Raw genomic sequence first — 16,718 nt, 5'->3', positions numbered from 1 at the left:
TTTTTTTTAAGGGGAACAGGAAAAAAAAACCCTGCTCCGTGAAGATCGTCTGTCCTTCTGAGAAGAAGCGGCCCTTCCACACACTCACACGAGCACCCCAGCCGGCGGGATCCAAGTTGGTCTTCGATGGACTGAGGTATGGGAAGGAAGGTGTTTTAGGGAAGAAAGCCGGGCGGGGAGGGGGGGCGATTTGGAGAAGAGGAGAAGGCGTGGATGCTTCCTTCAAAGATGCTCTCTGTCTCTCTGCCTCTCCAGCCCTGCACTGCAGATCTATGGGTTAATAGTAAGAAGATGAGGCTTGAGGTTCCTTTACTTACTGAACCACAGAGAAAATGAGAGGGGGGGGGGCGGTTGAGTGGGAGTGGGAGGGGACAGCGCGAAGATGCGGAGGTGGATTTCCCAGGAACTGGGCAGAGCGGGGGAGGAGGGGGTTTCTCTTTTTGATTGGCAGGTAGACTCTACAACGACTTCTCCTTGACGGAAGGCCACGATCCCGGCTTTTTATCGCTGGCAACTCACACGCACACGCACGCGAACAACACACACGCACGCACACACAAACATTGGCCAGGCCTTGCGTGTTAATGCCAGCCGTGCATCTCGACACGAGCTTCCTGGAACCTGCAGCCCCCTCCCCGTCCTCTCTCCAGCGCCTCACCCCCCCCCCTTTTCGGAGCTCTCCTGGGCTCTGTTTTATCTTCTCTGCAATGGGAATCCGGAGCCGTTACGGCTCACAAGAGTGTGAGCAAAAAATAAAATCTTTTCCTTTCCTTTTTTTCTTTTTTTATAAAAGATCCGATGTAAGAACATCCCTTCCAACAGCCCAGCCCAGGAGCAAGAGATGTTGCGGGGGGGGGGGAGAGTGGAGGGGGGGGCAAGAGAGATTTGCATTCAAGAAGCGAGGATGCGCTGCTTATTTTTAGGCACTCGGAACAAATTGCCTGCTGTTTTTCTGCTTTGTTACACAGCTACAGAAGCAGCAGGATGGGGCGGGGTGGTGGTGGTGGTGGTGGAAGAGGCAGAGCCTTTTTCGGGATGGGGTGGTGGAAGGAAGAGACGTGGTTGGAGAAAGAGAATGATCAAAGCTCACAAGGAGGAAGGGAAGGGGGAAGGCACCGCGGGTCTCGCCCAGGCAGGGCCTGGCCATTGGGGGTTGGCAAAGCGGGGAGGAATTTCCCTCGGGACTGTGGGGTGGGTGGAGGCGGGGGCAGTTCAGAAGGAGGCCTCCTCTAGGATCCTTCCAACACGCAGCTCAGCCAAGTGAGAGTGGACTCGCTCTGGTGGGGTCAAGGCTCCAGCCACTTCCGCCAGGGGGAGCTCCTGAGCTCTGTAGCAGAGCACCTGCTTGGGCCTCAGAAGGGCCCTCAGCATCTTCTGGTAGGAGTGCGCAAGGCTCTCTGCCTTAAACCCTGGAAAGCTGCTGCCAGCCAGTGTAGACAATGCCAGTGGCATAAGGCAGTCCTCAATGTTCCTTAAAAGATGAGCTTCCAGCCATGGCTCGGTGTTAGAGCACCTGCTATTCATGCAGAAGGGCCCAGGGTTTCGTCTCGGGCATCTGCAGGTAGGCCTGGGAAGGACCCATTCCTGAAATCCAGGGCAGCTGCTGCCAGCCAGTGTTCACCGTACTGAGCCAGACTCTGACTCTTTGCAAGGCAGCTTCCACAGTCCCATCCAGGGCTGCTAGGTTCCCAGTTCCCAGATTAAAGGATATGGAGGGGCCTGAAACTGATAGGAGCAAATGGCCTAAGTAGCATGTGCTGCACAGATTTCCAACAGCAATAAATAAAAATAACTCCAAAAGGCATCAGACAAAACAAATCTCAAATTCACAGATGCATTCAAATCAAAGAAACAACCAGCAAGCATAAATCATTTCCCTGGCTTTGGTTGTGGCAAAGGCACAAATGGTGTCATTCCTCCAAGGGGCCCCAGGAACAGTGAGCACTTGTTTCCTACAAACCCCCGGATTGAAGTTGCACCTGTGGAATTGTGGGAAGTTTTTAAATGGCAGACCTTCAACCCAGGGGCTTGGAACAGGGCCCCAGGTTGCCAGTTGCTGATGCCGGGCTTGACTTCATTCTAGAACTGAAAGGTGAGTGAATATGCTCTGGGCACAGGACTCATTTTAGTGTGAGCCCAAGTATCTCTTTTGGATGTGTCGACTCCACTCTAAAATTGTAACTGCTATCAAGTCAGCTCTCTATGGGAAGAACTGGGTGGCAGGAATTGCCTTCTCCTCTGGGCCTGCCTTCTCCCTCAAGTGCAGTATTCCAGGAGCCAGTGATGGAGGGGGCCAGAGGCAAAAGTGGGAGGAACAACAGGTGTGGCTCTCACATTGTACAGTAAGCCACACAAAAGACAGAGGTTTGCAGAGTCGACTCAAGACATTTTGATGCCTGAAGCAGCCAGCCAGGCTCTCTCTGTGTCCCAAGTCAAGGTACTTAGTAGCCAAGGCCAGCCAGGTCCTCTGAGGCAGAACATCCAGCAAGCACCTTCTCTTCCTTCCACTGCAATCACAGCTCTGACCTGGGTAGGGTAGGGTGCTTACAACCAAACAAACAAAAAACCCAAACAGAACATGGGAAGTAATCTCAATAAGGAGGCCTGCTTCTTGTGCTGCAATATCCTGAACCAAAGCCAAATGCATTTGGAGCACCTGTAGGGTTCAGCATAAATGCCACAGATATTGCCAGGTGCTTGCAGCTAAAGCAAAGGTGAAGAACAACAGGCTCAGGGGTCAGAGGAGACCCACTGGACTCTCTCTGGGTCACATCCCACTTCAGCCTACCTTGAGTGCTTTTGCCTGGCCGGAAAGTTGAGCTGCAACAATGTCTCTTGCTTGCCTGGATGGAGGCTGGGGAGATGTGTGTGTGAAGATGTTCATACCAACCTCCAGGGCTGGCCCTCCTGTTAGGCAATGTGAGGCATCAGCCTTAGGCTGACTTTGGGTCTCCTGAAAGGACAGCAGGTGGTTTTGTTATTAGGTTTGGTTTTTATTGCACTTTTCATCACCAGGAAGGAAGGCGAGGTGCTTGCTGGATGTTCTGCCTCAGATGCCTAAAGGACCTGGCTGGCCTTGGCTGCTAAGTACGTTGACTTGGGACACAGAGAGAGCCTGGCTGGCTGCTTCAGGCAGCAAAATGTCTTGAGTCGACTCTGCAAACCTCTGTCTTTTGTGTGGCTTACTGTACAAAGTGAGAGCCACACCTGTTGTTCCTCCCACTTTTGCCTCTTGTCCCGTCTATCACTGGCTGCTGGAACACTGTCCTTGAGGGATTGTGGCCCACCACCTGAAAAAGGCTCCCCACCCCTGAGCTAAAGGATTTTGTTGAAACTTCTATGTACGGTAGCAGCAACTGATTGAGTTGCTCTGAATGTCACAGAGGGATGGGGCCGGCTAAGGGGTCTCTGTCTGCCATTGGCTAAGCTGCTCTGGTGCTAAAGAAGGGTGAGGCAGGCAGGTAGGCAAGAAGCAAGGGCCAAGGAAAGGAAAGCCAAGTGGTTGGCAATCAAGTGCTAGCAGGATTGGAAGTGGAGGAGCTGAGCCAGCCCTGAGCTTTTAGGCCAGCCAGGAGGCGGTGATGTGGGCCACTCTTAAAGAAACCTGACCAGGATCTGATGATTCTCTACTGCCCATTTGCTAATACCTGCTTTGGGTGGGGGAGTTGATAGTAACATAGGAAGCTGCCCTATATTGGAACAGACTCTTGGCCCAACTAGTTCAGTACACTAACTGGTAGCATCTCTCCAGTGTTTCGAGAAGAGATTGTCTCTGGCCCTGGCTGGAGAGGCCAGGGATTGAACCTGGGATCTTCTGCACTCAAAACAAAGGCCATGCTCCTGTGCTTACAACCTTAAAGTTGGTGGCAATGCAACTGCAAGCACTCTTGAATGATACCGGTTTTCTGGAGAAAAGGCGCAGGGTGTGTGTGGCTTTTGACCATGGAATCCCGCTGGATCAGCTCAAAGCACAAAGAGCAAAGGCTTGACAGCTCTGCCACCAAAGCTCGGGAATGTTTTCTACAGAGGTCTCCATTGACCCAACTTTATAAGCATACCTGTGCAAAAGGAACACATGGCCACGTCCTCCTCTTTATTTCATTTATGAATCACTTCCTATCAGGCATCCCCAAGTGTTTTACAATGTAACAACGTAGAAAATCAGTTGCAAATATAAAAACAAGAGAAATACAAATTAAAAAACCATTTAAAACAGCAGGACATACATAAATCAAATTGATTCCAAGACAGGCAACAACTGGGATAAATATCTTAGGAGGTTTGTTGAAAGAGGAGAGCCAGTGTGGTGTAGTGTTTAAGAGTGGTAGACTCGTAATCTGGGGGACCGGGTTCGCGTCTCCGCTCCTCCACATGCAGCTGCTGGGTGACCTTGGGCTAGTCACACTTCTTTGAAGTCTCTCAGCCCCACTCACCTCACAGAGTGTTTGTTGTGGGGGAGGCAGGGAAAGGAGAATGTTAGCCGCTTTGAGACTCCTTCGGGTAGTGATAAAGCGGGATATCAAATCCAAACTCTTCTTCTTCTTCTTTGGCAGGCACAGAAAAGACCACAGAGAAGGCACCTGCTCTGTCTGATATGCAGAAGGGAGGGTGTTCCAAAGGACAAGTGCCACCACACTAAAGGCCCCATTCTGACATAATGCGGAATGGACCTCCTGATAGGACAGTATCTGCAACCCTTCCCTCTCCTGCAGGCATGCAGCGGGTGAGGCATTCTTTTAATCATTCTGGACATTAAAGAGGCCTTTGCAGGAAGCTGTACCAATGAGGATGCTACCTTCCTCCTGGGCCTTATTGACTACACTTTCTGTTCTAACTGCTGATGTTTTTCTAGACCAGCTTTTCCCAACCAGGTTTTTTTCCAGATGTTTTGCACTACAACTCCCATCAGCCTCAGCTAGCATGACCTGGGAAAGGCCACTGTACCATTTTCTTCTGTTCTTTCTTTTAGTTTGTTTTGACATTTCTACACTGTCATCTGTTTGCTTCCTTGTGGAAGAAAAGCAAACTAGAATTGTTATTATTATTATTATTATTATTATTATTATTATTATTATTATCACCCATAAATAAAACAAACAGTGGTTGCCTAGCAACATCATCTCAACATGGAAGTGGCTGAGCAAGGCATCCCGTGGTTGCCAGGCGATAGCACCCTGCAGCAACACATAGCTGAGCATGGGTGGCATGTGGTGGGTTGAGGTGAGTAGAAGGACAGAGGAAGGACCCATAATCTCCTTCTTGAAAACTGAACACCTCTTAATGACACTCGTATGGGCAGGGAAGGGGAACTGGTGGTCCACCAGAGGGTGGCTGAAATGCTACATCCATAATCTCTGAGCATTGGTCCTGGTGGCTGGGGCTGATGGGAGTTGGAGACCGACTAAAAAAGGATATTGTAGAATTGGAAAGGGGCAACTGAAATGTTCAAGGGGGTGGAAAACTCCCTTATGAGGAAAGGTTGCAGCATTTGGGACTTTTATAGTTTAGAGAAAAGGCGTTAGTTTCAGAGAGAAGAGGCAACATGATAGAAGTTCATAAAATTATGTATGAGGTGGAGAAAGTGGATAGACGAAATATTTTCTCCCTCTCCACTAGCAGACATCCAATGAAGCTGAATGTTGGAAGATTCAGGGCGGACAAAAGAAAGTCCTTCTTCACACAGCCCACAAACTGTGGGACTTGCTCCTACAGGAGGCGGTGATGGTCACCAACTTGGATGGCTCCAAAAGAGGGTCGAACAGATTCATGAAGGAGAAGGCTATGAATAGCTACTAGCCAGGATGGCTCTTCTCTACCTCCATTGGTAGAGTCTGTATGTCTCTGAATGCTAGTTACTGAGAATCACAAGTGGGGCCTGTGCTGCTGCGCTCAGTTCCTGTGTTGGGGCTTCCTATTAAGGGCATCTCATTCACCATGAGAACAGGAGACTGGACTAGATGGGCCACAAGTTCTTCTGATGTTCTCCTTGTGAACTGGGCAAATATCTTCATATGTTCTTAAATTCTTAATAATGTCTGAATCCAGAACTGGGCAGATCCAGAACCGGCTTTCTGCCCTCACTCCTGTTTATCCGTCCATTCTGAGCAGGGCCTCCCAAGACATTTTGGCACATGAGGCAGGCCCCAAAATGGTGTCAGGGGAGAAGGAGTGAGGGAAGATCTACATTAGGAACAAGCTGAGGGAAGAAAGATTGGCATTGGGATCTGCTTCCCTGGTGGATCCTGCCACTTGAGGCAGTCACCTCACCTTGCCTCATGGGAGGGCTGGCCCTGCTTCTGAGGTACAGGCCTCAGAATTAGGGGGCCTGAGGCATCCTTGGCTTTCTCTGCTCTTAATGCTGCCATATTTCCAGGCCTGGTGTCCTCATGCTCCACCAGAGCCATTCTGCACTGATACCTGCTCTGGACAACCAGCCACGAACTTACTTGGAAGAAACAGTGGTGGGCGACCATTTAAATCTCCCATGATGCCAGAGTGAGAAAGACATTACATCAAGCACTCCTGGGCATTGTGGAATAGTTATATGGCAACCTGCCACTGTAGCTCACTGGTATATGAGGAACCTACCAGAGAGAATTCTGCTGGACGCCCCTTCCAACCCAGAGCTGACCCTGTGTATTTCAATCAGGCCAGATGTCTGTATTTTTACACCCTGGCAAAAGCCCATGGAGAAACTGCACCTGTGGAACACTTGCCTTCCTCAGATCTCTTTAAAGACTGGAAGACGTAACTCAGTTGAAAGCAGCAGTCTTAGCTGTTCTGATCTAGAAGGAGAGACCTAATGGTTTTATTCATTCAGGGATGTTTAAAACTTATGTTTGCTTGACCCTGTTGCATCACATCTGTAGGGCGAAGTCTGGATGGTTTCAGAGAGCCCATCACTTAATTGCTTTGCCATGCAGACATAGCCAACATTTAGGTGCACCCCTATCCTGACCAAGCACATGATGGGTAAGTACAGTAAATCTCCACAGATTTTCCCTTCATCCATGTAAGGAGCAAGGCGAAACCAAAGCCACCTCCTTATTAAAGGAAGCTTGCATTCAGAGGTGCATTGCAGTTAATTTATCACCACGATCCAACGGGCAGTAGGTTACATGACATTATTTGGAACTGATAATGTTATACTGTTATTGGTTATACTAGCAAGATGGAATGTCCATGAGCAGCAGCTTGAATTTATTTTATGAAATAAATTGTACGAAATAAACAGCTAGAGAGCTACTGCCAGACAGTATATACAAAAGCTAGATGCGCCAATGGCCTGATTCTATAGGAGGCAGCTTCCTATGTCAAGTCAATTCCTGCTTAAATTTATTCACAAGTAATTAATTAATTAATTTCCACCTTCCCTGTCTTCCCAATTGCTCAGCACAGGGCCTGTGGCTCATTCCACCAGCAACCCTGTGAGGAATTTTGAGGAATGTTAGGCTGAGAGCAACTGCCCCAGGGGGGGCACTTGGGGGGAGAGTTTGGTAGCAGAGTGTGGATTTGAACCTGGGCTCTGCAGCTTCCTGTGTCCTATGGCAAATGCAGGACCAGAGGGGTTGGTTCTTCCAACTGATGGACTCCTCCAGATGACTTGTTCATTGAGCATTTGTCCTGATATGCTTGCACAAAGCATGTGGGAAGGTTTTACCCGTGGAGGCTGGCCCATTAGGGCAATTGGGGCACTGCCCCACCAACCTCAGCCTGCCCTCAGCCAATCCACACCAACCTGCCTTGTTACTTACAACAACCGGTCAAGAGAGTTCTGCTGCAGGCCAACTTCTTCCTGCTTGGTCTCCGGGTTGCTATGTACAACTCAGGAGGGCAGAGGATGGAGGTAATTAGATGAATGTCCCTCACATTAGCTCCGCCTCTACCTACTATTGGTCTCTCTGCCTTCTGTCCTTCCAGTCCCAATGGGCATATCTGGTCTTTATTGAGTTATTATCATTTGGGGTTGTGCACATGTCAGGTTATTCATTTTCCTATCTATCAGTTGTTGTCCTGCACTTTCGGATGCATTTCTCCATTACTTTCCTAACTGAGAAGAGTCCTGCTTTTTTAAAAAAATGGATTTGGTATGCCAGAGCCATTTAATCTACTTTAATTGTGCAAACTCAAATTTCTGTTATGTGATTGAATAGTGAGTCTGGAGGTGACCCATATTTGCATAAATGTGTAAAGAAAGGGTCAGCAATGTGGCTATGAGGAATGCCCCCCCCCTAATTTTTATTTTTTTTAAATCCAGAGAAATGTCACTAAATTTTTGTTGTCCTTGAACTTCCCTGTTGTTTAGCAGGGGGCTAAACATCAGCCTCAAAATTTCACTCTAGGTGAAATTTGGTAGCGTTTTATGGATGTACAGACTAAACCGCACCTTTAACGATGTTACTGAAATCCTTTTGGCCTTTTGGATGTTTCATCCAAGCAAGAATATCTGTATCTGCTTTAGAATTTCGCTTTAGGCAAAATTTGGCTGTTGACTCTAATGAGCAGGACACGACATTCAAGGAATCTCACCTCCCTTTGTATTTCAAAGTGATGGCTTCATATTAGATGCGCCAGGTTAGTCAATGGGAATTAAACCGCTCTCTGTTCTGTTCCGCTGAAAGATTTGAATGGGCCTGTTGGGCCAGAGTGCCTTCTAGTGGCGGCAATAACACTCTGCTTTCCTTCTCAATGAATGGAGTTGGTTCTTTTATGTTTGCCATTCATAAGTGTTTGGAACTTCAGTGGTCACCTATATAAATTCCAAAATCTGTTTTCAGGGCTGTATTTCACCTTTGAAACAGATGAAATCATAAGAATAACAAGAGTACCTCTGATTATGTGCAGAGTGCATTTCCTCATTGGCACCTCCATTATACATCTTTAGGCACCAGGCGAAAATGTTCCTCTTCAACCAGCCCTTGGGCTGATTAATAGTCCATGCCCTTTTAAACATATTTATTGGAGGGGGGGTGTTGGTTTGCTTTGTTTTTGTTGTTGTTACTATTATGTTCCCTGCGGTTTTATTTTGTATTTTGATGCTGTGAACTGCCCTGAGATCTTTGAATGAACAGCGGTATACAAATTTAATTAATTAATTAATAATTGCGTCATGTTGACTGACCTGATGGGAGCTGCAGTCCAATGACAGCCGGAGTACAAGAGTATTCCCACCCTTGATTTGGCCCAGTGCTGTCTACTCTGACTGACAGTGACTATCCAGGGTCTAGAGCAGAATGTCATTGCTATCGGATCCTTTTAATTGGAGATGACAGGAGCTGAGCCAGAGACCTTCTGCATGCATAGCCAGTGCTGTGCCACTGAGCTGTGGACACAATGCTATTATAACACCTTGTATTGAATGTCCAATATAACTGCCTACCTGCTTTTCAGATCTTTCTCTTCTCTCTCCTCATTTCTTACCAAGTCTTGGGACTGAATTGCAACTGAGCTGTGACCCTAGTGCATCACACTCACTTTCCCAGTAATTGCACCAAGGGACACAGGCCTTTCCATTCTTCCTTTGAGTGTATTTGTGTGTGTGTGTGTGTGTGTGTGTGTGTGTGAGTGAGAGAGAGTGCTGGGTGGGGGGAGAGTCAAGAAACTCCATTTTCATGCCCACCAAACATGCTTGCCAAGTCACACACAGGTTCAGCTGCTTTCAAGAGATTTGCAGAGCGTAGTCCATCAAAGCAAACGTACAAAGAGTGCTGCCTTAAACTAGATATAACCAATTCCCAAAGTATGTGAAGGTACAAAACAGAAACGGCAAATACCTCCCTGGGCATGCTGCTTATAATCTAAACCAATTTTTATTTGGCAGTTCCCCACCCCCACCCCCACGATACATGAGCAGACTCAACAGTATGTATATGTGAATATATACATAAGAATGAACTGCGGAATATTTTTTCATGGACTGCAAAGATCACTGGAGACATTATCTGCTTGCTGTTTGATTCTGCAAGGTTGCTTGGTTCACTGTTCTGCATGCCAGGTGCCAGGTGCATAGCAGGTGTCAGAAAAGGCAGGAGTTGCAACTGGACATATGGGAAACTGGCACATATAGCCATGAAGCCATTTATGCATATAGCCATTTATGATGGGAGAGTGAATGGGGCCACTTCACCAGCCACCACTATGCAAATATTGCAGAAGCCCCGCAGAAGCCCAATTCGCTTCCTCAGACTGGCTTTTGAATTCCTGTTCTGTTTTTTTTTTAAATGCAGAATAAAGTAAGAGAGTTCATCAGGTGTGGACTTTGGCAATTAAATATGGCACCTTGTGCAAGGCCAAAATTTGGCGCTCACAAATGGATAATCTCAATTATGGATCTTCTCATCTCAATTTTGTGCCCCCTCAGCTTGGTGCCCCCTGTGGGCACCCGCACTGCCCAAAATCTGGCATTGGAGAGAGATACCCCAATAGAGCAAGGAGCAGGGCAAAGGGCCCCCTGCCCTTAAACTTTTAGCTGTCACTCCTAGAGAGGGACATGGGTGGTGCTGTGGTCTAAACCACTGAGCCTAGGGCTTGCCGATCAGAAGGTCGATAGTTTGAATCCCCGCAATGGGGTGAGCTCCTGTTGTTCGGTCCCAGCTCCTGCACACCTAGCAGTTCGAAAGCACGTCAAAGTGCAAGTAGATAAATAGGTACCGCTCTGGCGGGAACGGAAACGGCGTTTCCGTGCGCTGCTCTGGTTTGCCAGAAGCAGCTTAGTCATGCTGGCCACATGACCTGGAAGCTGTATGCCGGCTCCCTCGGCCAGTAAAGTGAGATGAGCGCTGCAACCCAAGAGACGTCTGCGACTGGACCTAACTACCTTTACCTTTACCTAGAGAGCAGAAAAAGTAAAATTCTTTCCAGGCATGTGCGAGACTTGCTGTTCAATTATTCCCAGTTTATTCCTTTCGACAGCGTCTGCCTCCCTTTTCAATATGCTATATAATTTGCTAATAATAATAATTACAGTGATCGCTGGCCCAGAGTGCAAAGAGGTAATCAACTCCTTAAGCCCTGACTGTGCACTACTAAAGAAAGGGAATGCAAAAAAAGAAAAGAAAAAAGAGCCACTCAGCCCATCATTATTCAGCCTAGCTAATATAGGGTTCTTTGTTCACCTCTTTATGATGCAATCCCAATGAAGGTTTCTGATATACTGGAGGACCATGATGGAATATCCCGAGGGAAGCCCAGCAGATCTGGGTCAGATCACTTTGGCAGCTCTATGCCAGCTTTTGCCAGTCTAGTGCCCTCCAGATGTTTTGGGCTGCAGCACCCATCAGCAAAATCTCCAGAGAACACCAGGATGGTGGAGGAACAGTCAAAATGGTGCCCACCAGATGCTGTGGACTGCAGCTCCCACAATTCCTGACTGCTGAGTATGCTGGCCGGGGCAAGTGAGAATTGTAGGTGAAAACATCTGGAGGGAACCCCCATATTGGCTACCCCTGTTCTACACCATTGCCATTACATGATGGAAGGAAGGTGGGATATCAATATGAAAAAAGAATCCTTGCCTCCCATTCCCCCAGGATTCAAAAATGGTGGCCCTGCCAATAAGGAGTCCCTATCCTGTACTGTATCTGATTGCTCTACCAACATTTCCCAGGATGCTTTGGGCAGATAACAAAACGCTGAGCTAGGTGGACTGTTTGTCTGACACAGCATGGCAAATCCCTGCTGTTTTGATTACCCCTATCTACAGAACCACGGGACACGGGTGGCGCTGTGGGTTAAACCACAGAGCCTAGGGCTTGCCGATCAGAAGGTTGGTGGTTTGAATCCCTGTGGCGGAGTGAGCTCCCGTTGCTCGGTCCCTGCTCCTGCCCACCTTGCAGTTCGAAAGCATGCCAAAGTGCAAGTAGATAAATAGGTACCACTCTGGTGGGAAGGTAAACGGTGTTTCCGTGTGCTGCTCTGGTTCGCCAGCAGCAGCTTAGTCATGCTGGCCACATGACCTGGAAGCTGTACACCGGCTCCCTCGGCCAGTAAAGCGAGATGAGCGCCGCAACCCCAGAGCCGTCCGTGACTGAACCTAATGGTCAGGGGTCCCTTTACCTTTACCTACAGAACCAGATCAGCCTTTGCCAACCTGGTGCCCTCCATATGTTTAGGAGTATGACTCCCATTAGCCACAGCCGGCAAAGCTGTGAGCTCCCAAATTATGTTTGTTTTTTTCTCCTGGACTCTGCACAGAATGCATCTTAGTTGGCCTGTGGGGGAACAGAAATAGAATTTGCTTTAGTTATGTGGAACAAACACCACCTGTGACTAGAGACGGGGACATTTTCAGTTTCTGTTTATCTCTGTTTTTCCATCTTAAGTTCAGTTCTACATCAATTTGCCATTAAAAAAAAAAGTCCTCATGAAAGAATTACCGGTAACCAGCATTTTAGCTCACATTTCTCTTAATAAGCACCCATCTGTATGCAGTTTTGCCTAATATATTGTTACGATTCTTTTAATAATCTCTACATTCAGCGAATGGTTAGAATTCAAGCAAACTCATAAATTCAGGGCAGCAGCTTGCTGGGGGTGGGTGCTGAAGAAACAAAAGGCTGATAATGGCCTGGTTTGTTTGATAATGGTAAGCCACCTGCAAAACATCAGACCCCTCTGCCCAGTAGCTTTTTGGGGTAGGTTTACCACTGGCATGATGGAAAGAGAAAATGCCCTTTGCAGTGGGCTTGAGAAACAGAGGCTGCCAGGGTGATGGGGGAGGAGGGGCCGGATGCTGGAAGCGGAAGGGAAGGAGTTGTTTTCTGCAAGGGCTGCTGGGAAGAAGGGGGAGGTGTGCAGAACTCCCTGTAGGACTGAAGGGCAGCAGCCAGAGATACAGGGGGTGGCATTTAGGATGCTTCTAGGTCCATTGCTGCACTGCTGGGAAGGACAAGCTCCTCTTGGGATGCAACTGCCGCGAACACTCTCTCCATAAAACTCAGGTGTAAATATAGGTAAATAAACCATATTTCATAAAGACACTAGGCTCCGTCACGCCTCATTCCAAAGGACACCAAGACCCCTGGAATCTCGCATCGCTCGACAGAGATTGGCCAGAGAGTATAACAATACAGTGGTACCTTGGGTTACAAACTTTGTTGTTGTTCAGTCGTTCAGTCGTGTCCGACTCTTCGTGACCCCATGAACAAGAGCACGCCAGGCACGCCTATCCTTCACTGCCTCTCGCAGTTTGGCCAAACTCATGTTAGTAGCTTCGAGAACACTGTCCAACCATCTCATCCTCTGTCGTCCCCTTCTCCTTGTGCCCTCCATCTTTCCCAACATCAGGGTCTTTTCCAGGGAGTCTTCTCTTCTCATGAGGTGGAGCCTCAACTTCAGGATCTGTCCTTCTAGTGAGCACTCAGGGCTGATTTCTTTGAGAATGGATAGGTGTGATCTTCTTGCAGTCCATGGGACTCTCAAGAGTCTCCTCCTTGTAACAAATTAAGTTACAAACTTAATTTGTTCCAGAGGTCCGTTCTTAACCTGAAACCGTTCTTAACCTGAGGCGCGCTTTCACTAATGGGGCCTCCCGCTGCCACCGGCACATGATTTCCGTTCTCATCCTGGGGCAAAGTTCTCAACCCGAGGTACTACTTTCGGGTTAGCGGGGTTTGTAACCTGAAGAGTTTGTAACCCGAGGTACCACTGTACATAATCTGCAATGCAATTTTGCCTGAAACAATGCCTTTTTGTATATTATTTTCAATAATATTTACCCCAGTATTTTAATGTTTGGACACATTGCTTGGCTGAAGAATTTTGTTACAAAATGCAGAGAAGTGCCAAGTTTCGAAAGGTGGCTCTGTTTCGGTTCTGTGTTGTTTTGGAAAATGCAAATCTAGCTAGGTTTGCCCTGAAACACAAATTTAGTTGAAATTCTCCCCTCTCTCTACCTTTTTTCATAAGTGTTTGCCGCCTGCTGATCTTCTCAGGTCAAGTGTTGTATGACAAAGCAAGGAGCATGCTAAGCCCGTGTGGTGTAGTACTTAGAGTGTTGGACTAGGACCTAGGAGGCCAGGGTTCGAGCCCCTCCTCAGCCAGAAAGTTTGGACCAGAATTCCCATCAGGCCTAGGCAGCTCCTGGATAGGAATGATGGGAGCTATAGTCCAAAAATCATGGATAGCCCCATCTCCAGGAAGGCTGACACACGAGTATGAAGGCACACATGCCTGCCCAAAGCCAGCATCTCTCTCCCTTGCAAACAAGACAACATAAAGCATTGCCATGTACCATTCTGTGACTTGCCGTTAGCAATAAAATGAAGCCTGAAAGACAGGAACAGTTTCCTTCCATTTCCAGTGCCATGTTATTAAGAGTTGTACAAGGTTCCTGCATTAAAAAAGGAGGGGGAGGGAAGGCGGAATTGGGCTTAATCCCAGGAGAAAGGGGAACTTCCTGCACTGTACCCCATCTTGTCAGTGGACGGAGGGGCTCATACCCTCCAGAAAAGGCAGGGACTGAGCGAGATCCTTGTCTCAAATCCTGAGGATCCACTGCTGGTCAACAATACTGAGCTAGATGGACTAATGCTATAAGGCAGCATCCAAGATATCTTTCACTTGACACTGAGGAGCTGTAGCTTCAGGTCTGACAAAACCAAACGCATCTTTATGTAATTCATTTCCGCAAGATGGGATGGTGGCTGCCTAGTCCCAATGTGTGCTGGTATTTTTTAAAGTGGACCCATGAGCTTTTATGGTGGTTAAAAGACTGATTAACTTTGAGCCTGGAAAGATAAATGCCCACCACCCAGGGCTTTTTTTCCAACTGGAACTTGCCAGAGCTCAGCCATGATAAGAGAACAAGGGAGACGTTCTTGGTGAGTTCCGGCACCTATTTTTCTAGAAAAATAGCACTGCCACCATCTACTATGCAATGGTTTGAGGACCTCGCTGCCCTGGATACGCTCAAATGGCTTTCATATAGGTGTCAATCTCACGTGGACATCCATTAGGACATCTGAAGTGCTGATAGTAACTTGTACAGTGGTCCTTCGTGTTTTGTACTGTCCCCCTTATGAATGCTTCGGGTTATGAGCTCCGCTAACCCGGAAGTAGATGCTCCTGGCTGCGACCCCAGGATGCGAGCGGAAGTTGTGTGCCGGCAGATGCCATTAGCGAAAGCACGCCTCATGTTGCGAGCGGTTTCAGGTTACAAACAGACCTCCGGAACGGATTAAGTACGTAACATGAGGTACCACTGTTTGTTTAATTTAAGATTCACATTGTGATGGTCACAGTACTTCAAATATGAACTGATGGTGATTAGCATTATTATTTGATGATGATGATTACTTTTCTTATATTTTAATTTCTCCTTCCAATTTCCTAATTTTTCTTTGCTCTTCCTCTCCATATTAATAAAACGAATAAGAAAATGGGATAGTGGAAACAATGGACTCCTTAGTATAAGATGCAGGGCTCACAGCTTCTGAGCACATGCAAAATGCCTTCTTGGCTTCAGGTTTATGTGCTGCTGGGCCTCCCTCCGTCTCCCTTGCCCCCAACACCCACGCCCACCCTTTCAGGCTCTCTTCAGTCTCTGTGCAAATGGAGCAGATACGGTAACTAAGGAGGAGTCGGTTGTTACTAAGTGGGGGACCGACCGGAGATATACAGAGAGATAACTAGATCATCCGTTGCTTCCATCCAAGCCCTCCTTTATCACAACTACATAAATTAGAATGAAAATTTAATTTGGGGCTTTGAAAAATTCATGCACAGTCAAAGCAGCGATGCCAATCTGCTCCAAGTTTGAATGTTTCCCCTCATATTATGAAAGAGTGAATGGATCACATGTTGGGTGTTGATCCCTTGGGAGAGGGTTTAAATATTAACCCCTTAGATATTAACTTAAGAACTGGTGAGATCATTCGATCCCTGAGATTGTCAGCACTGCAGCTCGTAATCCCATTCATGAAGCCTGTTCAGTTTGTGATCTGGCAAGTGAAATGCAGCCCACTTCTTGTGCCCATTCAGATACTTTACCAATGCCAACACCACCAATACCCTGCTGTTGCTGTTCATGGGGCTGGAACTTCCATTTCTAGGCCCGAGTTTAGCAAACTTCACCAGCACCTCAATTTTGGGGGGATTGTCTGGTCTTCTACTTGTGGTACTGCTCCTCTGGGGTTGCTTTGTTTCAGCGGTAGGACTCAAGCTCCCATTATCCATAGCCAGTATGCCCAGGGATGATGGGATCTGTAGTCCACAAACATCTGGAGGATTACAGGCTCTCCATTCCTGTTTTATTTGCTTTTAGTGGTGTCATTTTGGCAACTCTTAACATAATTGGCTGCTGGAGTGGAGAAAGAAGGATGTATATCTATGGACTAATTGCTAAAAGAATACGACATTTGTTTTAGAGGAACGGGAAGCTGCCGTATACAGAGTTAGATCATTGGTCCATCTACCTAAGTTCAAGGTTTGGATATTAACACATGCATGCCCTATGCAGCTCAGAACTAGGTTACTTGAGAGACTGCAGTGTAGAGGTGGGTGACCATGGTCTTTGGGACTTTAAGCATGGTCTGTTTAAAGTCCCCAAAATATTATAAGCCCCACTCCACAGTTTTCAGTGTTGCTGCCCCATTCTGTGGAACAGCAACCCTGCTGAGATACACCATAGGCACCCACTCTCTGGAAACAACCGAAGACATGTTTGTTTCAACAAGCTTTTCCAGCTAGATGAAAAGGTTTCTGACTTAGGTGTGAATTTC

Source organism: Lacerta agilis, chromosome 8 (genome assembly GCF_009819535.1).
Source record: "Lacerta agilis isolate rLacAgi1 chromosome 8, rLacAgi1.pri, whole genome shotgun sequence".
Taxonomy (NCBI): Eukaryota; Metazoa; Chordata; class Lepidosauria; order Squamata; family Lacertidae; genus Lacerta; species Lacerta agilis.
The sequence above is the reverse complement of the archived record's forward strand: the minus strand, read 5'-3'. Positions refer to the sequence as shown.